General features: G+C 42.9%; 1 long non-coding RNA gene across 1 annotated transcript; it reads right to left on the bottom strand.

Annotated features, from left to right (window-relative positions):
* Positions 1-380: 380 nt before the first annotated feature.
* LOC147994983 (uncharacterized) lies at positions 381-18,999 on the bottom strand. The gene is made up of 4 exons (XR_015687253.1): positions 18,891-18,999; positions 3,238-3,463; positions 2,373-2,484; positions 381-1,695 (listed from the first exon to the last, which is right to left on the bottom strand). It is a non-coding gene; the product is annotated as an uncharacterized LOC147994983 (long non-coding RNA).
* Positions 19,000-22,736: the final 3,737 nt, after the last annotated feature.

Genomic DNA, 22,736 nt, shown 5'->3' with positions numbered 1-22,736 from the left:
GTGTGTGTGTGTGTGTGTGTGTGTGTGTGTGTGTGTGTTGCTTTGTTGTTACTTGTTTAGTCTACCTGCCAGGATACAGGGCTATAGGCACTAAGGTATAGCAAAGGAGCCTGGCAAAAAATGACCCAGCCAGGGTAGAACTTAGAAATGTATATTCGAATCCCAATGTTGACCTGTGACTTCCCTCTAAGCACCCATTACATTATCTGTGGCTGAAAGATGGTTGTGGAGGGGTCAAAGCAAAGTTGACCAAGACAATGTCTGCTTTCTTTTTTTTAAAGATTTATGGGCTGGGGATTTAGCTCAGTGGTAGAGCGCTTGCCTAGGAAGCGCAAGGCCCTGGGTTTGGTCCCCAGCTCCGAAAAAAAGAACCAAAAAAAAAAGATTTATTTATTTTATTTATACATTAGTACACTGTAGCTCTCTTCAGACACTTCAGAAGAGAGCATCCCATTACAGATGGTTGTGAGCCACCATGTGGTTGCTGGGAATTGAACTCAGGAAGAACTCTGGAAGAGCAGTCAGTGCTCTTAACTGCTGAGCCATCTCTCCAGCCCCAATGTCTGCTTTCTAAATGATAGCTACATTGCAGTAAACACCCGCTTGCAATAAACTCATTACTTATATACACAAAAGGTGCTGAGGCAAGGCACTGATGATTTCTTTGAGTCAACCAACAACATACCTTTACATTTTTACTACCTCCACAATTTCAACCCAGCAGAATCTAAGCAAGCTGTGGTACCCCACAGTGTGAAGAGAAGGGGAAAAATAGGGGAAAAGAGGAAATGATATACAAAGTAAGGAAATAAGGCGGAGTACACAACATGTGCGGTCTTAAGGTTGGGGGGATAAGCAAAACGCTCTTTGCAGGAGTCTCCCAGATGCCTGATGGGAAAGCCTACATTTCTGGAAAAGGCAGGCTTTCAATAACTGCTCAATTACTTCCCATCTTATAATTACAGTGAATATGATTAAAAGACGGGGGGAGGGGCTGCCATTTAGATTGGTACATGGTCCTCCTCTACCTGGCACAGTGTGTTTGGTGACAGGAAGGCTGCACCGAGGACTTTCACTGGGCATTCATCCTGTGTGCCAGGCACTGCTTTGACACACTCCGTATCAGTGAACTCTACCCATGGCAAGTTCCACAGCATGGTCATGGCTAAGAATGGAAAATATGTCATCACATGGAAGGTCATTCCGTCTTCCAGGAGAGAGATCCCACCAACATCAATGGGGTGACTCTCGTGCTGAGCGTGTTGTGGAGTCTACTGGTGTCCCCACGGAGAAGGCTGGGGCCCACTGGAAAGGCAGAGCAAAAAGCGTCATCATCTCTGCCTGTTCTGCTGTGTGACCACTCACTCAATTGTCAGCAATGCCTCTTATACGAACAACTGCTTCCCTCACCATCCCCCACCCACCTCCCGGGCCAAGATCATCCATGATAACTTTGGTCTTATGGAGGGGCTCATGACCACATTTCATGTCATCAATGCCACCCACATGTCTGTGGATATCCCTTCTGGGAAACTGAGGTGTGATGGCTATGGGGCTGCCCAGAGCATCATCCCTGCATCCATTGGTTCATCAGCACCGTGGACAAGGTCATCCTAGAGCTGAATGGGAAGCTCACAGAGATGGTCTTCCATGCCCCTACCCTTGGGGTAGCCTTTGGGGATCTGAACATGCCACCTGGAAAAAAATGCCAAGTATGATGACATCATGTAGATGGTGAAGCCGGCATAAGTGACTCATCAAAGGGCATCCTGATTATACTGAGGACCAGGTTGACTCCTGCAACTTTACCAGCAATGCCCACTCTTCCACCTTTGATGCTGGGGCTGGCATTGCTCTCAACAATTGTTTTGTGAAGTTCATTTCCTGGTACGGCAACAGAGTGGTAGACCTCAAAACCTACATGGCCTCCAAGGAGTAAGAAGCCCTGGGTCACCCAGCCCAACAAGAACAGAGAGAAAGAGAGAGAACCTTGGCTGCGAAGGGGTCCCTGTCCCATTTCAGCTCCTGATACTGAGTATTTGGGCCTCACAGCTCCCATCCTGGACACCCAGAAAAAGTAGGGGGTGGGACTTGGAGAATCCTAGTGTCTTGAATACAATCAATAAAGTTCATTGCTCCTGCTTCCCCAAAGAATGGGCCAGCATTCTTCCAAACGTCGTTATCATGAAATATAAAGAAAGCCTGAGGCATTGATCAAAATTAGAGAAGACAATCACAATTTAATGTCTGATTTGGTTTGGATTCTGTACTAAAAATAATAATCATAATAATAAAGCCCTTACTGAATCAGTCGACAAAATTGGTAGGTAGACAGTAGATTTGAAAAAAAGTATTGATCAATACTTAATTACCTTCAGTAGGTAAGTGCAGTGTGGTTCTATACGGGGATACCCTTGTTCTCAGAAAACACAAGGGCTGACGGGTAATGCGGCACAGTGACTGCAGCTCAGTCATGAACGTTTTCTATACACGAAGAAGGAATAGGCAAAATGTCAGTAATTGGTGAATCCCATTAATGGATGTATGGGAGGTTTTGTGCTTATGATTTTCTTGATACTTGAAATGATTCGTGAACAAATGTTTAAAACTGTGTAAGACTGAAAAAAAATTGCAGGAACTCTGGCAGTACAAAGGTAGGAATGAAAATTCCAAGCACATACTGTGCAGCTGGGTATCATCAAGAATGATGTCCTGTTGTGACCAGATATTAAAAGTTTGATCAGCAATGGTGAACTTCCATAGATTTGGGCCATAAAATGAAACATTCTTCCAGATTAAGATTTTTATTATCATCCCTCTGAGGATGTGGAGTTGGTCAGATATCCTTTATTTTGGATCAAGGCCACCTACGACTTCGGAATGCATTCTGAAGTTCATTTATCTCTTGGGTCATTCAAATATTTAAAATGGCATTGAAATATAGCATACAACAGAGCAGATTTTTGTCTTGGAGTTCCTCTAGAATGTTTCCATTTCTACTCACCAATAGGGAATTTTAATTTTGTTTGAAATCCAAAAATCCCTCATGAGCTTTGTCTCTGGATAGCCCCAACATAACTTTTGCCTGATTTAAAGTTTTTCTTGTTTTACAATGTGATTTATGTGCCAACTGACACATATCTCAGGCAGTGACTGATACGTACTTACTATGACTGGGGAGTCTGGGAGAAATAATTTTATATAGAGTCAGTTATGAATGAAGGAAAATATTCTTACCTCAGAGGGGATGATGAAAGAGATAATTACCATTTGCACAATGTCTCAAGGTCTTTTGATGAAAGGGTCCATTCAGGTCTACAAGTCATTTTTTATGATGGGCTCTGTCACATTTTCTTGATAGTACATGGAGTGCTACCATCTTAGATTGTTTTCTCAGAAGCTGATGAGAGTGAGTGCCAACAAAAGAAACTGATTTCCTTGCCCTCAGTCACAGGTATGGGTCCTGTCAATAGAATTAGACATAAAGAAATTCACAGGCTGAACATGGAGGTGCACACCTGTAACTCCATCACTGGGGAAGCTGAGGCAGGATGGCAGTGTGTTCTAGGCTAGCCTGGGCTATTTAGTAAGACCTCCTTTTCTCCCCAAACCAAAACCTAGCCTTTGCCACGATGCTGCTTTTCCCTGGATTACTACACCAGCCAGTTTATTATATTCATTTTCATGTTATTATTTTAGTTTATTAGATACATGCTATAGTTAACTTTCACTGTCAACTTGACCATGAGAACATACCTCCAGTGTGTCTTTGAGGTTATTCCCAGAAAGGTTAAACTAAGGAGGGAAGATCCACCCTAAGTGGGAGTTCCACCACGGTCAACCTGCTACCTCAGGCTTCTGCGGTCATGCCTTCCCCGGTTTCAAACTGTGATCCAAGCAAATCCTTCCTTACTTAAGGTTCTTTGTCAGGTATATCGTCACAGCAGCAATAAAAGTAACTGAAACAACAAATAACCTTTTCCTTGATTTATATGACTAGATTGTGGGCAAATATAAAAGCAATTTTGCTATTTATTGGGGCACGTATTTAATGTTAGGCACAGAGAGAAAATTGAGAAAAAAACTGATCTCATCAATGAAGCTTAGAGTCCAGTGGAGGAGAAAAACAAGAAAGACATACACACACACACACACACACATCACATACACATACACACATCACTTACACACACACATCACATACACATATATCACATACACACACATATGCATGTATACACATGCACACTGCATACACATACACACACACACACACACACACACACACACACACATGACAAAAATCATGAACAGAAAGTAAAGAAATGTAGTTCCCAGACCACAACTGCCTAAAACTCCAACTCCAAGTGGTTCCCTGGCCTCTGTGATCACCCATATATATATGGTGTACACTCCTATAGATACTCATACATATACTTGAATGAAAATGAAAAATAAAAATATGACTTTAGATTTTTTTCTTTAAGGGGAGAGATGTGAAGCCCAAGATTATAAGAATGGGGCCTGGTGTAAGTTAACTTTTAATAGTTCTAGGTCTGGCTGTAACGATGTGGTCATGGATTTCCTTATAGGTAATCTATTTTAATAACACAGCACTTTTTAGAAACCATGCATCTGGGCCACAGACGAGCCCAAGCTCAGTTTCCTAGCAATGCCTCTCACATCTTAGAGCTTTAATATTGGGTAGGGATTATGTGACGGAATGAAATGTTACAACTATAAAATCACTCCAGGGCTCTGGGGAATTGCTCATTGGATAAAGTGTTTGTCATGAACAGCTGAATTCAGATCCCTGGCACCCATGTAAAAGCCAGGTGCTGTGGCATGTAACTAATGCCAGTGTTGGCAGAATAGGAACAGGCATGGCCTCTATATTTGCTAACCAGTCAGTTCACCTAATTAGTTAGCTCCATTTCCCCCTCGGTCCTAGGGATTGAACCTAGGACTTCATATATTTAAGGCAGGTGCTGTACCGCTAGGCCACAACTCCAGCCCTTAGCTCTAGTTCAGTGACATAACCTATCTCAAAATGAATGAGTTGAAAAAAAAAAAAAAAAAGATTCTTTGTTCCCAAAATGAATGAGTTGGACAGTGGTAGAGGAAGATCTCTGATGTTGACTTCTGGCCTTTACAGATACTCACACATATGCACAATACATGTAGACCCATACTCACACATGTTTGCATGAATACCACATACATCACACGCGCACACACACACACACACACACACACACACACACACACTCTTCTGCCAATGATGATCCAACATTGGTTCTTCCATATTTGATGATAAAAAAAAAACAAAATGAGAGGAAATGAAGCATTTTTAAAGCACAAAATAAACTATGTTATAATGAATTAAGTGGCAAACTCTGGAACTCATTGCCATTGCCATGATAACATGTAGTTAATAACTGAATTCTATCTGTATGAAGTGAAGGGTCGGTTCACCATTTGGAGGGCTCCTATTGTCTGTTTCCCTTACAAACACTCAGTTGCCTAACTAGGTAATGGCCCCTTCTGATACAGATCCAAAACAAACTACCTGTAGAAGTAGCCATGAAAACAGTCATTGGCAATGTCTGTTTGATATTAGCACTTAGTAACTACTGACAATGTACACTCATCAGTCCCGTTGGTAGTTAGCTGTCAGGAGAGCGTATAACATAATGCCCTGGATGTTAGGATAAGTACCTACTATTCCCTCACAATAAATACATGCTGAATAAACTAATAGTTTAGCAAAAGAGGAAAAGTACTCTGTATACACGTAGGAGCAAAGAGTGGCAGAGGCCAAAATCTAACCACTAACCCCCCCAAAAAAGGTTTGAACCCTCCAAGTGTCTCAAATGCAAACCTTTTGGTTCAAGGGCCCTTATTTACATACCCCATTTTCAGAATGCATCCTACAGCTGTCAAACAAAGCAGCAATACAAAAACATTTAGGGCAACTTTGCATAAGTTAGTTAAAGGTCATAGCCTGAAGGACTTTCTGCAGGCATTTGGTTAAAGAGGTTGCAGACTAGAAAACAAAATAAAACAGAACCTGCAATCGGTTGCAGGTGTTGGAGCAAATTCCCTCAGATCCTGTGAAGGCGTCTGCTGCCGCTGCTGCTTCATTTCACTGATTAAATAAGTTCAGCAGCTCATCCCTGTTTGCAGGTGTTGGGAAAATAATCTCGGTCTTCCCACGAGAGAACACATAAACAAAGTAATTTGACAAGAGGATTTCTTTTTTTGCAAAAAGGGTACACCAGAACCCAAACCAGGCTAGCGAACGCTCGCAGACAAAATGGCCTCTTTTATCTCTGACATTGGTGGTGACTGCATCTCATCCCACGGGCTCAATGTCACAATCTAACTTGACTGGCTAATGGCACAAGGAGAAGGGAACGGTTCAGGAAATAGGGGCCCTTGAAAAGCTGATTACCTCTGATAGAAAACAAAAACAAAAACCTAAACATTTCTCATCATTCTCCCTCTCTATATCATACAGGTTTTTTTTTAAAGTAATCTCCTCTTTTTCCGGAGCGGTAACCCCAAATGCCTTAATAGTCAGGGCAATAATCAATCTTTGTCCATCTAGATGGAGCTGCTGACCACGACAGTCAGTACACTGCTCCAGTAAACAGTATGAACAAGCATAGACTGTCTCTGAGGGAAGCATGGAGCAAGCCTTGATCCACAGAGCCACACTAAGTCTTCCGCAGAAGGCCCCTCTGTGCTCCGTCCCTGACAGTCACTGCTAAGCTAAGCCAGAGCCCTTCCCCGCCTCCCCAGCTCTGAGCTCCTCCTTGCAAGTCCCCAGGCTTCTTCTGTTCCCAACTCCATGTGATTTCCAGCAATAACTAGATGCCCGGGAGTTTGGGAACACCTGACTCTTCAGCCTTAGACTGTCTCATTTCTCTCGGAGCTGAGGTCCACTTCCTAAGCCGCATCGCTTCCTGCAAGCCCATCGCCTGATGGCTGCTTAGGGAAAAAGCAGTCTAGCATTCCCTGTTTAGTCTTCCCGGAGGAGTTCCCACACCCTTTCGGTGAGGCGGAACACAGAACCACAACATGATATACATTGAATCTCCTCTTTTATATACATTTATGTGACTTTGTATGACCTTGGTAGTTTACTTAAATTTCATGCCCCACCCCCTTTCTTGGAGTGGTGGTAGGGATCCAGTCATGGTAATCTTCATCAGTAGTCAACAACCCCAGCGATGAGAGTTGATCTATCACAGCCAAACCTTTGATTTTGAATGAGTTCAAGGAGCAGACAGTGAAAAACAGCAAGACATAGTAAAACATTGTGAAATAGATGTTTACAACAGCTTACAAACTCATCTGAGGAAGCCCTGTTAAAACTATGACACTAGGGCTGGAGAGATGGCTTAGCGGTTAAGAGCACTGACTACTCTTCCAGAGGTCCTGAGTTCAATTCCCAGGAACCACATGGTGGCTCACAACCATCTGGATTCGATGCCCTCTTCTGGTGTGTCTAAGTATCTGAAGTCAGTTACAATGTACTCATATATATACAAAATAAATATATCTTTAAAAGAAATAACTGTGACGGTGTACTTAAAAAGAACTTAGAAAGGGATGTTATCCCCGCAGTCTGTTTCCCTAACCTGACTAACTGTAACTGGTGAATAAAAACAAAAGCAAAAGATACCCAGGGTTCAGTGGAGCAGAAAGAGGAACAAACAGAAAACACAGAGCAAAGGAATCCTGCAAAAGAACACTCTGCACCAATTGGAGAGAGGCCGGCTTGGAGACACTGAACAGAGAGCAGGCACAAAGACACAGGAGAGCCTGCGTCTCCAGCCTCCAGCCCAAGAAGACTGATTTCTCTTGCTTCCAGTTGTGGTGGCAGTAGCTTGTGTACACCTGGCAGTCATCCTTTAGGTTTTGGATGGTATATGACAATGCTGACTTTTCCCTGGGCTGCTGCAAATTCACATGTGTGGTGGCTTGAACAAGACATCCCCCATAGTCTTTGGTGTTTGAAGGCTTAGTCCCAAGTTGAAGTCTAGAAAGCTTAGGAGACGTGGCCTTGCTGGAGGAAGTGCGTCACGGGGAGGCCTTGAGGCTTCAAAAGACCCCTCCCCTTTGTGTTACCCTTCTTGCTTTCTATTTGTGGTTCAGGATGCAAGCTCTCAGTCGTTGGCTCCTGTCACCTGCTACACTATGGTCTACCCTCATGGACTCTAACTCTCCGGACCATTAGCCCAAAATAAACTGTTCCCTCTACAAGCAGTCTTGGTCACAGTGTCTTATCACAGAAGTTCAAGAGGTTTCGGAGAGGAAGACTATTAGCAGCTGGGCTAGAGACTGTTCTTGCGATTTTTGGCAAAGAATTTGGTCACTTTCTGCCCACTTCCTAAGAATTTGCCTGAGCCTAAATTTTAAAGTGATGGACTGACTTCTTTGGTGAAGCAGATTTCAAGATAACTTATGTGGTTATTAATAATCATTTTATGCAGGTCTGCAATGAAAAATAATAAATGGGGGGGAAAGGAACACAAAATGTACAGTTTGGAGGGGGAAGGGCACTGTTGAGAAGTTCCTCATGCCCCTCTCCCACCCCTAAAAAGCACAGGGAAAAAAAAGAGGAAGAAATTTCATAGTCTCATCAAAAAAGATTTTACCTTAACCACAACACAAATTTTTATTGTGAATGCCAAGAGGGAATCTCTGGGTCCCATTTTTTTTCTTTTTTCTTTTTTCTTTTTTTCGGAGCTGGGGACCGAACCCAGGGCCTTGCACTTGCTAGGCAAGCGCTCTACCACTGAGCTAAATCCCCAACCCCTCTGGGTCCCATTTTTACACCCTTCCCCCCTCGTTCCTTTGTACAAACTGTTGTTGGGAATGGAACCCATGAAAGCAACTGGCAGAATGGAGGCCTGCCCAATGCCTATAGGTGCTGCTGTTGTTTGCGGACATATGAGGAAACTGGGAAGGAGAAAGTGGCCTTGGTGCTATTTCATTCTCCCTAAGCCTGAAATAAGGCAGACCTATGAATAAAAAAGGGCCAGGGAGCCTTTGGGTCTAGGGTCTACCAGTTGGTCTGGAGGAATCTGTTTCCTTCTAGTTCTTTTTACCTAATTGTTGGCCATCCTGGCTCCATAAGAGTTAACCAATCAGAGTCTCAGCCCCACATAATAGTAATAGGATCACTCACACTCCCATAACTTATTAGAATCTTAGCCTTCCCTCGTGGAAACTTCTGTTGCACTCCAATTTTGAATGTTTTATTCATCTGCAACTAATTACGTCTTGAGGCCATGTCCCATGTTAGGTGCTTCTCAGCAAACAGAAGTTACCAAGGACACTTATGGAGCCATGGGTCAGGGCTCCACATTCACTTTGCCTCAGCGAAAAGTCTCACTCACAGTCTCTTAGTCTCTAGGATAACCCAACAAACCAAAACAAACTTTGCCATTCTTCAAATTTCCGACCTTCAGGGCCACAGCAATGGAGGCAGGGTGTGCCTCCCCCAAGGGAGGGCATCTGAACACTCTCTGAGATGGACTTGAAATCTTGGAAAGCCCCCAAATAGTTGGAAAAAGAAAAGTCTCAGTGTTGCACAAAAAGAACATATGAGCAGAGCAAAAGTAATTCAACAAGGGCATTTCTTCTTGCAAACATTGTGGGTCAACGTGTGTGTGTGTGTGTGTGTGTGTGTGTGTGTGTGTGTGTGTGTGTGTGTGTGTGTACGCGTGCACCCCTGCATGCATGCATGTGCATGTGAGTGTGCATGTATCTGTGCTGAGGCTTGAACCCAGGGCCTTGTAGATGGTAAGCACATGCTTTACTGCTGAGCTTTTCCAGCTGTTGGCAATTAAGAAAAAAAAAAAAAAGAAACATGCATTTTTACTTACTCAAATTTAACTAATATATGTAAGGCATTAACTCTTGGAAGACATCATGAAAAGACTTAAGACAGATTTTGGAGCAATTCCATCCTTAACCTTGATCTCCTATTATACTCCTTTATTTTAGAGGGCACAGCATCATCTCCAAACTTCTTACCACCTAGAAAACTTTTCCTCCAATTCACTAAGTCTCAATTTAAATAATAAATAAATAAAGCGAATGTAGACACTTCCTCAGAGGAGGCCGGAAGCAGGGCTGACTCCAGGTGGGAGCTGATTCCAGGCAAGACCAGTATCTTCTTTCCATCCCTTAAACTCTGGCTTCCCCTGAATTAGCCCTGACATCTTCCCCCACCCCACCCCCATTCCCCCTCTCCCCTCTCCCCCATGCCTCTATAAGTGGCATGGATTGTCACCCCTTCCCAGAACCTGTATCTGTGTCACCACCACATTGTCTTGAATCAAAATGAAGTGTGTCTGTCTGCCACAGCATCCCATATGCAACTAGCCAGAACCCCGAAGGGTGCACGCCCAGAGCTGGATCAGCCAGCCGAACTGAGCATGCCTGCGAGCTACACAGCGAACATCTGCTCCTGTCCTGGGAGAATCCCTTTTTCCTCTGGTGGAACGTGAGTACTGCTGAGAAGTAGGAAAGGGGGAAATGGAGGCCAATGTGGAAAGCATCAAACGTATCACATCAACTATGAGAAGAAAATCCAGAGCCAGACAGGGTAGTGTGCATCTGTAGTACCTGCTACCTGTGAGACATCTTTGTGTCCCGAAATTTGAGACCAGCCTGGGTCATACAGCAAAACCACATTAAAAAAAAAAAAGGGCTGGACCACTGATACGGCTTAGTGGGCAAAAATGAGTTCATCCCCCAGGAGCCACACAGTAGAAGGGGAAAACTGACTTTCAAAAGTAGTCCTCAGACCTCCACGGGGATGCCAACTCATGTGGCTGCATGCCCAAACAAAATAAACAAACTCTTAAAATAAAATAAAAGAGATTTGGGTTCATCTCTGTACATTCTCTCCAAGTTGGATCACCTATCTTTTCTCCCAGAGAAGAAAGGTGTCCTGGTGAGAAAAACTACTGGTAATCTCACAGTGAAAGAATGTTGTCTCTTATCTGTGTCCAACCATATTACTTTGTAACACAATGTATCAAGTACATGTGGCAGAGCTGCCTACACAGAGCACTGACAGTCCAGATGTGAAGCATCTTCACACTGATGCCAGGAAGCAATGAAAGGGTCTTGGGGATGCTGCTCCTTGAAGTTTTTCATTGTCAAAGTCTTTAATTAAAAAAAAACTTTATTAGTATGGGGAGATATGCATATCATAGAACATGTATAAAGGTCAGAGGAAGGCTGGAGAGATGGCTCAGTGGTTAAGAGCACTGACTGCTCTTCCAGAGGTCCTGAGTTCAATTCCCAGCAACCACATGGTGGCTCTCAACCATCTGTAATGAGATCTGATGTGCTCTTCTGGTGTGTCTGAAGATAGCTACAGTGTACTCATATACATACAGTAAATAAATCTTTAAAAAAAATTAAAGGTCAGAGGATACATTTCCACCATCATCATCACCACCACCACCATCATCATAAGGAGGAGGAGAATTTTGGTTTTTCAAGATAGGGTTTCTCTGTGTAGCCCTGGCTGTCCTGAACTCACTCTGTAGACCAGACTGGCCTCGAACTCACAGAGATCTGCCTGCCTCTGCCTCCTGAGGGCTAGGATTAAAGAGTGCATCATCACTGCCCAGCCAGAGGACAATTTTATGGAGTCAGTTCTCTCTGTCCATCTTTAATTGCCTCTGTCAGATTGACTTGTAGGAATTTTCGTGGAACATTTTCCTAGTTAATGATGACTGTGGGAGGGCTCAGACTAGGGCTCAGACTACTACAGTTGGTATTGCCTCTGGGAAGATGGCCTAGTTGTAAAACAAAACGAGCTGAGAAAACCATGGAGAGCAAGCCAGTAAATATTCCTCCATGGTCTCTCTGCTTTATTTCTTGCCTTCAGGTTCCTGCCTTAGGTTCCTGTCTTGGCTTCCCCAATGATGGACTGACTATAACCTGTAAGCTAAAATAAACCCTTTCTTCCACAGGTTATTTCTGACCATGGTGTTTACAACTGCAACAGAGAAGCAAACTAAGACACATAAGTTCCCAGCATTGAACCCAGGTCACCAGGTGTCTGTGGCAAGGGCTTTTACCCAAGAGCTATCTCACTGGCCCTATCTCCAGCTTTGATCTACAGGTTTCAAACAGAAATCACAGCTTTGAATACTGCCAAGTTGGCTGGCCTTTTCTAAACCCCAAAGCTGGCAGGACCTCGTTGTCTTTATTAAGGCTTTCAGATCACACCAGATTGCTGAAATGTTGTACAGATTGTCGTAGAATACTTTTCTTGGTGGGTACTGAGACCCAGAAGGAAATAAGGCAGGGTTGTAGCTCTGCTTGATTCAGCAGAAAGCAGAGACTGTAAACAGTCTATTTATTTGATCAGTCAAAGCAAAGACCTTTTAGGGAGTTGTCTCTTGAAGGTACTGTTCTGCACGCAGGCCAGTCAGCGACCGACCTCAGGATGTGTATTTCCCAGGGCTAGCACTGCTTCCTTTCCTCCTCTTGACTCTGAGCCTTTCTTTCCCTTTTATAGGAAAGGCTCTCTCCATTCCTCCCCAGCCTTCTTATTCTTTATCTCAGTAACTTCTGCACCTTTGAGTTTCAGTTTCTGTCCTAAGCTCCTCCTTTTCCTAGATTTGATATTTTTCTTGTTATTGTTTAGCTTTGAACTTTTGAGTAGCAAAGAATGATTCTGGATTCCTGTGTCACTGTGCCCAGAATATGCTGTACAAAGCCAAGATGTTGTAGTCAGTAGACAACTAAGCCATGTCTCCAGCCCTCCATTAGAAGTCTTTATAAGATTAGTTTAATCTTCCAAGGCTTTCCAGGTGACAGGGCAGTTTTAGAACTAGACAGCTATTGTGAAGATAGCTAGTCTTTCCCCCATCCAGACTGTGCTCTTTGAGGGGCAAAGCTGTTCACATTGTTTCTACCTCTGGGCTTCATGCCACACCCTAGAGTCTGTGCCCCTGCTATTCTTCTGCCTATGACCCTTTCTCCCTGGGGAACTATTCAGTCAACTCTCTTTCTTTCTCCCTCACAGATGAAGTTAGCCAGGACAACTTCCCTTGTCACCTAAGAAACAGTAGCCACCTTCACCCTGAGCATCGCAGTCCCCTCTGCCCCCATGTCCTCTCTACAGCACTGATCTTCAAATTTGTCTTTGTGTATTGCCTCATGAAAAAAATGTAAGCTTTCCAGTCAGGGTTTTGGGTACAGGAAATGCTGTAAGCTTGAGGCCTGGCTGATTGATGTAATTTCCAAGCTCGAAACAAAACACAATAGTAAAACAAGAATAAGAGAAGACGAGGAAAAAGATAAAAGCATAAACGGAGCAGTGATGGGACACACCTTTGATTCCAACAACTCGGGAGTCAGTGGCAGGCAGATCTCTGAGTTTGAGGCCAGCCTGTTCTAAAGACCAAGTTCCAGGACTGTCAGAGATATACAGAGAAAACAGAAACAAACAAACAAACAAACAAAACCCAAAATAACAAAATTAGATATGTAGGCCTAGTCGGTGCCTTTTTCCTAGTAGCCCTAAATTGCCTTTCATTTCTTAGGTACATAAAGCATATTAAATGACTGGAAGGATAAACCTATATGTAATGTGTAACAATTGATCTAATCCACAGTAGGCACTTAGTACATGTTTTAGAAGAAAACAGGCAGTTGGGAGTTACTAAGCAAACAGGGTGATTGGCTTAATTAGAGGAGTCATAAAAAGGGGCAAAAAAATTATATGGAATAAAATAATTTCCTGCCTAGTATGGAAGCACGCTCTGGTCTAGGGCCAGCTTGGTTATCATGAGACACTTTCCAGAAGAAAAGGAAAGGGGGAAAAAACCTCAAAAACGAACAAACGAAAACAAAACAAACAAACAAAAACCCTGGAAAACTGGGTTTTTTTCCCTGTCCTTCTTATTATATTCATGCTATAGGTAAAAGGTGAGTCAAATTTTCTTAGTGTTGACAGCTAGATAAGACTGTCTAAGCAGGGTGGGAAGGCTGATAAACTCTTCACTCCCAGACACCCTTCTCTTCCATCCCCACCCCACCCTCACCCTCAAGCCACTCCTACCCCCACCCCCGCCCAACTCCCACCCCACCCCCACCTCTCTCCTACTCCCCCACCCCAACTCTTCAACATATTTTCATGCAGCTGTCAGCTTTTGTAGTTCTGCACTTTCTTGCCAAGAATGGAGATTAAAAATGTCCCATAGAGAAATTAGCATCAGGGTTGACCAACTGGAAGCCAAACCCTGCAGCTATTTTCCTGCGTTCCTCAACTCCCGGGAGAAGCAGAGAGGGAGGGGAAAAGCAGAGTCTGGAGGACAGTGATCTAGAAGGGTCATCCTCTTGTGGAGACAAAGTTGAGGGGGGGAGGAACTGCGCCTAGCAGAGCAGGAGCAGAGGCCTGTGTTTGGAGAGGAGCCCTCTCTGCTTCTAAACATTTGGGGGTTTTGTTCCTATGGATTCTCAGGAGCTGTATGGTTTCTTCTGGAGCTGTGGAAGGCGTTGCTCCATCAGTCTTGATAATCACAGTGACAGCTTACTTACTCTCGAGAGGAGGGGAGGGAAAATGGCTACCTTTTTTTCTTTATAAATTCTTTCCGATCAATGTAAAGATCCCATGGCTGTTCTTGCTTAACACCAGATTGGGACCAGCGTCGAAATTCTAGCTATAGAAATTTAGCCTAAATTTCAATATAATCCTCCATAATGGTTATTATAAATTGTTCTACTCTTTTGGGAACTACTACAAAGACTTGTCCATAGAATATTTTTCCTGGGATGCAGGAAGCCTTGAATGGAGATAAAAGCCATTTGAAATATGATTATCTCTCCCAACCTGCCTCATTTGGCTTTTAATGATCACTAAGAAGATTAGCAGCCCTCAGTTCACACACAAAGAGAAAGAAAGAATGAGCTACCTGTTGGCTATCACCATTATTCTTGGGGTAAGCGCCAACCTACTGGAGAAGTATTCTGCAAACCCAACAGCAGTCACACATGTTTTATATTTAGAGATGATTTGGGTTCAGATAGGTTATACACTCATCTAAGGACACTGTGTGACAGCATGGGATTCTGCTTCTCTTGACACTGTCTTCTATAAAATTCATGCTTGTGAACTGTAAAACTGAGTAACAACAACAACAACAACAAAAAAAAAAAACACGAAACAAAACAACCACCACCACCAACAGCAACAAACTTCATCATTTACACAAGTTCCAAGTTTTGCATTAGGCTGCATCCACAGCTGTACTGGGGTACATGTGACACGTCTGCCATGAGTTGAATATACCTGAGTTGATTTGCTGACTGAACACTGGTTCCTATAATGTGTAACATTTTTCCTGTGTAAGTTACATAACATACACCAGCATATTCTGTGTTGTTTTAATATATCATAATTTTTAGTGATGTTAGAGAGTTTGATTTTGTTTTGGGTTTTGTTGTTGCTGTTGTTTTCATTTTATTTTGTTTTCAAGACAGGGTCTCACTGTATAACTCTGACTGCCTTAGAGCCCACTATATAGACCAGTCTGGCCTCAAACTCACAGAGATCTGCCTGCCTCTGTCTCCTAAGTGCTGGGATTAAAGGCATACACCACTATGTCCAGGTTAATGAGTTTTTTAAAAATTTAGGTAGAACTCACAGAAAATGCAGTTTACCATTTTATTCCTTTTATTGTGCTAGGGCTAAATTTAGGGCCTCTCACATTCTAGGAAAGCACCCTTTTGATGAGCTGCATCTTCAATCCCAAAAAAAAAATTTTTTTTTTCCGGAGCTGGGGACCGAACCCAGGGCCTTGCGCTTCCTAGGTAAGCGCTCTACCACTGAGCTAAATCCCCAGCCCCAATCCCAAAAAAAATTTTAAAGATACATTTTTCATTAATACATATATAGGAATTGTATATATGTATTTGGGAACTAAGTACCCTTCAGTATGTACAAAATGTAATGATTGAATTGGGGTAATTCGCATACCTGTCATCTCAGACAACTTTTTTTTGGAATATGTTTTATCCTTTGAAATTTTCATGCATGATATACACTGCATTTTGGTCAGTCCACCATTACCCCTCCCTTCCTCCCTATAGTGTCCCCTCACCTCCCTCCCTTTGTCTACATACTAGCAGCCTCTGATCACTTCCGAGATGGTATGAATTCTGGATATTTCATCTAAGTGGAACTGTGCCATGCGGTGGTTTGAATGAGAATGTCCCCCACAGGCTCACATGCTTGAACACTTAGCTCCCAGATGGTGGCGCTGTTTGGGAGATTGTAGAACCATTAGGAGTTGGAGTCCTGCTGGAGGAAGATATCATAGTCAGCTGGAGGTTTTGTCACAACAAGAAGTAAAGTAAGATGCTCTTTATAGATTGTGTACTTTCCTTCTTTCAAGGTACCATGTTTTGACATGTTAGTAATTAGTTCCTTTTTACAGCTGAGTAAATTTTCATTGTATGGAAATGTACACACACATATATATACGTATATATTTCAAACATGTATATATTTATATACATGTACATATGTATATGTATATATGTGTGTGGCATATCCATATGCATATCTAAGTGAATATAGTTCATTTTGTTTATGGGTTTATTCACTAATGGGTATCTGCCCTATTTCCACTTTCTGTTTATTGTGAATTATAGTGCTAGAGGCATTTTTGTTCATATACCTTTTTAAGTCCTTTCAGTGTGTCTACCTAGGAGCTGTTGGCTTATGCATAATTTAGCCTATTGAGGACCTAATAAACTGCTCACAGCCACTAGGCCATTTTATATTTCCACGTGCAGTGCATACAGCTTTTGTCATCTTCCCGTTGTCAGCATTTGTTAGTTCCCATTTTACAAAGTATGGCAGGCCTAGTGGGTGTGTAGAGGCAACTTATGGCTTTGATTTACATTCCCCTAATGATTAAAGATGCTAAAAAAAATCGCTTCACATATTTTAAAAACAAACTTTAATCTTTAGGAGGAAAGGGTTAAGTTTAAGGAAAAATCGGAAAGATAATAGAGCAAAAACCTTTTATTCTAGATGCATATAACATATACTAGAAACTGCTTCCTCTGCGCCTCTACTAAGTCATCTACCTTGGATTATTTTGATAGAGAAATACAGGCGTACGCCAGCACGGTTAATGAAGGTTCTGCTGCTTTCCTTACTGTGCCTACAAACCCACCGTCTAGAGACTCTTTGGGTGAGCGTAGAAGTTAAACAGAAGCTGGGCGTGCTGGCTCCTCCCTGTAGTATCAGCACTTGAGAGGTTGGAGCAGGAGGATTGACATAGTTTAGGACTAGCCTGGGCTATGTAGTAAGTTTTTACATCTGCCTGAGCTACAGTGGGAGGCCTCACCTCAGAGACGCATAGAGAAGGGAAGTACCTAAGCGCTGGGGTTAAAAACATGTTTTTCGTTTGGGTCACACAGATTTGAATACTGACTGTGCCATGTTAGGCAAGATGCTTAACGTTTCCGAACCCCAGTCTCTCCATCATCCAGGCACAGCATGTGTCCGGCAGAGTCATTACAGTGGCATTATGGGACTTGGGAGTAGGAAGATATTTGAAGCAGTTACAGGTAATCTTTTAAATGAAATGTTTCCCTGCCTTTAAAGCTCAGAACACGCTCACTTTGTGTCCTTATAGCTGTTCAAGGTCCACAGGATCCTCACTTTCTCGGCGCCTTCATTCATGCTTGCAAACCACTTCCTCAGTCCTCAGCTATGCACTGATCCCACACTGGATGTCAGGCCACGGTCAAGGAACAGAACCCAAAGCCTTCAGTCTGGATGGAAGTAGAGAACTTCAGTTCAAATCCCAAATCCCAACTGCCACTTCCTGGGTGTCTGACCCTCTTCCAGTTACACGGCCTTGTCAGGTTTCCGTTTCCTTATGGGTAAAATGGGGCAAATTCTCTGGCCTCTAAAATGGAGAGTATTAAATAAATGGGCTACATAAAGCATTCGGCAGCACGTCCAGCACAGCGGGAACGCACTAAGAAAACACTCGCCGCCATTGCTACCGTGGTCATGATTCCGATCACAGCAGACAGATTGTTGTTAAGATTTAATGAGATAATAGTCACAAAGATTGATGGCAGTCATACGCCTTGTCGTAAACATGTCTCCATAGCAGGTTTTTTTTTTTTTTTTTTTTTTTTTGAGTTGCTTTTTGTCCATTTAAAAAGGTAAGACCAGCCTTAACTCATGGGTCGTGCAGGGGCAGGTTAAAGAATGGAGCAGAGGTGGGCCATGAGCTCTGTCAGAGCAAAAGGATAATACAGTGTCCTTAGGAGACTCGGTTTGGGTCACATGCACAAGTGTGTTTGCATAAGGGTATGCTGGAGAGAAAAGAAACCCCTTCTCTTCTGGTGAACAGCAATCTGAAAAGTTTGTAAGACGCAAACCTACAGACAGTTCTCAGCCATCTGGCGAGCAGCGGCAGGAGTGCCAGCTTGCCTGAGCAAGGGGATAGCATAGCTGTAATATTTTCACATTTGATGGCATCAATTAAAAAGAATAAAACCATACCAAGACTGCATGGTAAAGTAAAATTAGTAACTGAAGGAAGCTGAGTAAGTCTAAAATAGGGTAACCCTGGTTTTAAAATAAAGACCAGGGAGAGAAGAGAGAAAAGAAGTGTAGTCTTGTGTTTGCTTCCATTACTCAGCTGGGAGAGTTCCCAGCACTGTCTGAGTTCTAGAGGCAAGGTTAAAGATCAAGGTCAAACATCTGAAAAATGCAGATGCTGTGAGTCTGGAAGCAGAAACATTCCTCAGCATATGCCAGCTTATGCACTCGCTAAAGCAGAGAGCTAGCTCAGTAATTAAAACCTTGGTACCTTCCAACACGAAGCTTAATTCAGCCATTCTTGATTGCATCCAAAATCCTTGTGGGGCACGAAGGCAGACAGGCAGAGTGTCTCAATCCGGGCTGCAGAAATGCTCGGCAGACAAGGGCTCCAAATTTGGGAAGGACTCTCGGGAAGGCATTGCTCATAACCACTCTGGGGCTGGCTAAGTCTTTCCTCACCTGGGCAACTGTCCATAAAAAACGAGCTTGAAATTCTAGGAACGTGGTGAGTATGGAGAGCGAGTCAGACCTATTTCTGGAGCGCTCCTTCATCTGGATACAGGATTTTGGTGGGGAACTGTTTGCCTAAGATGGCGTAGTTTAAGGAGCAAGGTCACTCAGGCTCCATGCTGTCTTTTTCTCCTGAGTCATAGTTCACATCCTCACCTCAGAGGCAAGCTTTGTGGAACCACATAGTCTCACTGCGGGGTGACTTTCCCTACCCAAGGACCTGGATGAATATCAAGCACACCTTCAAGCACCAGAATGTGATCACAACACCAGATTGCCTTTCACTGCATAAAATGCCACTAAGATAAAGAGAGGGAAAGAGATGAGAAACCCTTCTCTGTTTATAAGGCAATGTCCTCTAATGAGAAGTCCGCCTGGGTTTCTCTGTCTGTGAACTTTCTTCCTTCCTTTCTTTAAGATTTATTTATCATATTATAAGTATACTGTTGGTGTCTTCAGACACACCAGAAGAGGGCATCAGATCTCATTACCGATGGTTATAAGCCACCATGCGGTTGCTGGGATTTGAACTCCAGACCTCTGGAAGAGCAGTCAGTGCTCTTAACCGCTGAGCCATCTCTCCAGCCCCTGTCTGTGACCTTTCTAAACACTGTTTTGTTCTTTTGTCTGAATGCCAAATTTGAGGGTAAGCTTCCTCTATAACAGTGGTTTTCAACCTTTCTAGTGCTGTGACCTTTTGTGCTGTGACAACCTTCACCCATAAAATTATTTGTGTTGCTACTTAGTGACTGTAACTTTGCTACTTTTATGAAGCATAAATATCTGTGTTTTTCAACGGTTTTAGGTGACCCCTATGAAAGAATGATTTGAACCTGCAAAGGGGTCACAACCCACAGTTGAGAACCATGGTCCCAGAGAACTCTCAGTGTGTCTTTTAGTCCTGTGCCTTTAGTCCTTAATATAACTGACAAAATAAGTGATCAATCCTTTTTTTTTTTTTTTGAACAAATAAAATGATGTTCTTGGTATCCAATTGTCATGAAGTAACTCTCATGGTGTAATACATCTTTTCAGCTTAGACTACTAGAAACGCAAGATTTAGGTTAAAGCACTTGAACTTGATGCCATGTAGTTTAATAAGCCATCATATTATACACCTTAGTGTTTGACGGATTTCCATAGCAAAGGGTTTGACTCTATAATGTTGCCAACTTTAGAGTATCTTAAAAAATGTCTTCAGAAATATGGGCCAAGCACTGCAGTTTTGATCAAAATAAACTCACAGTACACTTACGTTTTTGGAATGTGTAGATAATTGCATTAAAAAGCAACCATAGGGGCCTGCAGGGTAATTTCCTTTTGTGAGGTTTCCCCAACCATTTCCTTGTCCTCTCTCTCTCTCTCTCTCTCTCTCTCTCTCTCTCTCTCTCTCTGTGTGTATGTGTGTGTGTGTCTGTGTGTGTGTGTGTCTGTGTGTGTGTGTATGTGTGTGTATGTGTGTGTGTGTGTGATTTGATAGACAATGATTGCTTTAAGGGCCGAAAGGGGAGGTTGGTGATGGGGGGTGGGGGTGGGGTGGGGTATACCAGATCCTCAGGCATGCTAAGAGGCTGTTTTTCCTCTGAGCTTCACCTCCAGTGCCTGAGGTGAATCATTTGGTGGTTGTTGTTAAAGCCTCTAAATAAATAGATTCTAAACTCAACAACTGAATTACTTTAACAAGAACTGGAGTCTCTCTGCTTGCTTTTCCCTACTGAAAAATGCCTTCCTCAGTCTGATAAACTGGATTAGGAAAACTGCTGTGGCCATCATCCCTTCCAGATAGAACAAGGCCAGTCTTCCCAGAGCCAGAGAGCCTGAGGCCAACGGACAGAGGGCAGAGTTAGGAGACAGACAGCTATAGCTGAGGGCATCTGTATCAGCTACTTGTGTTGCTGTGGTGATAAAATTCCTGACTAAAAAACAAAAAACAAAAAACAAAAACAAAAACAGCAGTGGAAGGAAGAAAGAGTCTGGCTCAAGGTTCAGTTCGAGGACACACTCCTTCAAGGTGGGGAAGGCATGGTGGCAGGAACCAGAAGCAGTTGGTCACTCTGCATATGCAGCCAGAGGCTGAGAGGAATGCCGGTGCTCAGCTTGTTTTCTTCTTTCTTAATTTATTTTTACTTTGTCTTTTATGTGCATTGATGTTTTGCCTGCATGTGTGTCTGTGTGAGGGTGTTGGATACCCTGAACCTGGAGTTACAGACAGTTGTGAGCTGCCATGTGGGTGCTGGGAAATGAACTGAGGACCTCTGCAAGAGCAGGTCAGTGCTCTTAACCATATGTGCGAGCACACACACACACACACACACACACACACACCCCTTTTCTCCTTTTTATTCATTCTGCGACTCCAGCAACTAAGAGAGTGCCACTCACATATAAGGTGGATCTTCTCCCCTCCAATTAGCCTAATTTAAAAAATCCCTAACAGACATATTCCACGGTGATCCTGAATCTCATCAAGTTTACAATCAAATTTAACCATAGCAGTGTCATTTAATCCTTTTATCCAGACAGGCTGAGAGCGGTTCTCAGGCTAGCCTTGCCAGTTATGTGGAATAATCCATTTCCTGTTTGAGTTAACCTTGTTAGACTGGGTTTGTTGTTGGCAACCCAAACCTACTACAAATTGTTATTTTAGTCTCATTCAAAATCTGGAATAATTGCTAAAAGGACAGTGGTTTACTCTATCTTGGAACACTCGAAATAGGGTGTCATTCAGTTATTGCAAGTAACACGCACAGGACTATGCTTACCAAAGGGGAGCTGATAGTGTATCAATCAGCAAAGGTTTAAAAAACGATCGCTTTGCCCAGCATGGGGTGCCATGTGCTTTTAATCATATCAGTCAGGAGGCAGTTGCAGAGGCCAGCCTGGTCTACTGGTGAAACTTTGTCTCCACAAACAAACAAACAAGATCGTTTTTATCTTATAAATAAATTAAAATATTCCACTTGGGAACATGGGAGAGAATATTAAAGAGCACTGTGTGTGTGTGTGTGTGTGTGTGTGTGTGTGTGTGTGTGTGTGTGTGTGTGTACTGTGTACTGTGTACTGTGTAGTGGACAATTTTTGTAGTTGATTCTCTCCTTCACCACTTAATTGGGTTCTAGGATTTGAACTCAGGATCAGGCTTGCTTCGCCAGGGCTTTGACCTGCTGAGCCATCTCAATGGCATTATGTTTTTAAAACTCAGGCATTCTGCCTTTGGGTTGAAGCCATTCCAAGCTACACAATGAGGGATTATTTAAAAAAGATTCAGAGAATATCTTTCTCCTCTCTCAGTTTTGTTTTGGTGTAGGAAACGGAAAAGATAGACAATAAGCAAGGGGAAAATAGTAGAAAGTAGAATAATGAAGTAGTAGTAGTAGTAGTAATAATAATAATAATAATAATAATAATAATAATAATAATAATAATATCAGGGCTGGAGAGATGGCTCAGCGGTTAAGAGCACTGGCTGCTCTTCCACAGGTCCTGAGTTCAAATCCCAGCAACTACATGGTGGCTCACAGCCATCTGTAATGAGATCTGATGCCTGCCCTCTTCTGGTGTGTCTGAAGACAGCAACATACATAGAATAAATTAATGAATAAAT

The sequence above is a fragment of the Rattus norvegicus genome, chromosome 4, assembly GCF_021556685.1.
Source record: "Rattus norvegicus strain SHRSP/BbbUtx chromosome 4, alternate assembly SHRSP_T2T, whole genome shotgun sequence".
NCBI classification, from domain to species: Eukaryota; Metazoa; Chordata; class Mammalia; order Rodentia; family Muridae; genus Rattus; species Rattus norvegicus.
Note: the sequence above shows the minus strand (reverse complement) of the source record. Positions and strands in the feature narration are given on the sequence as shown.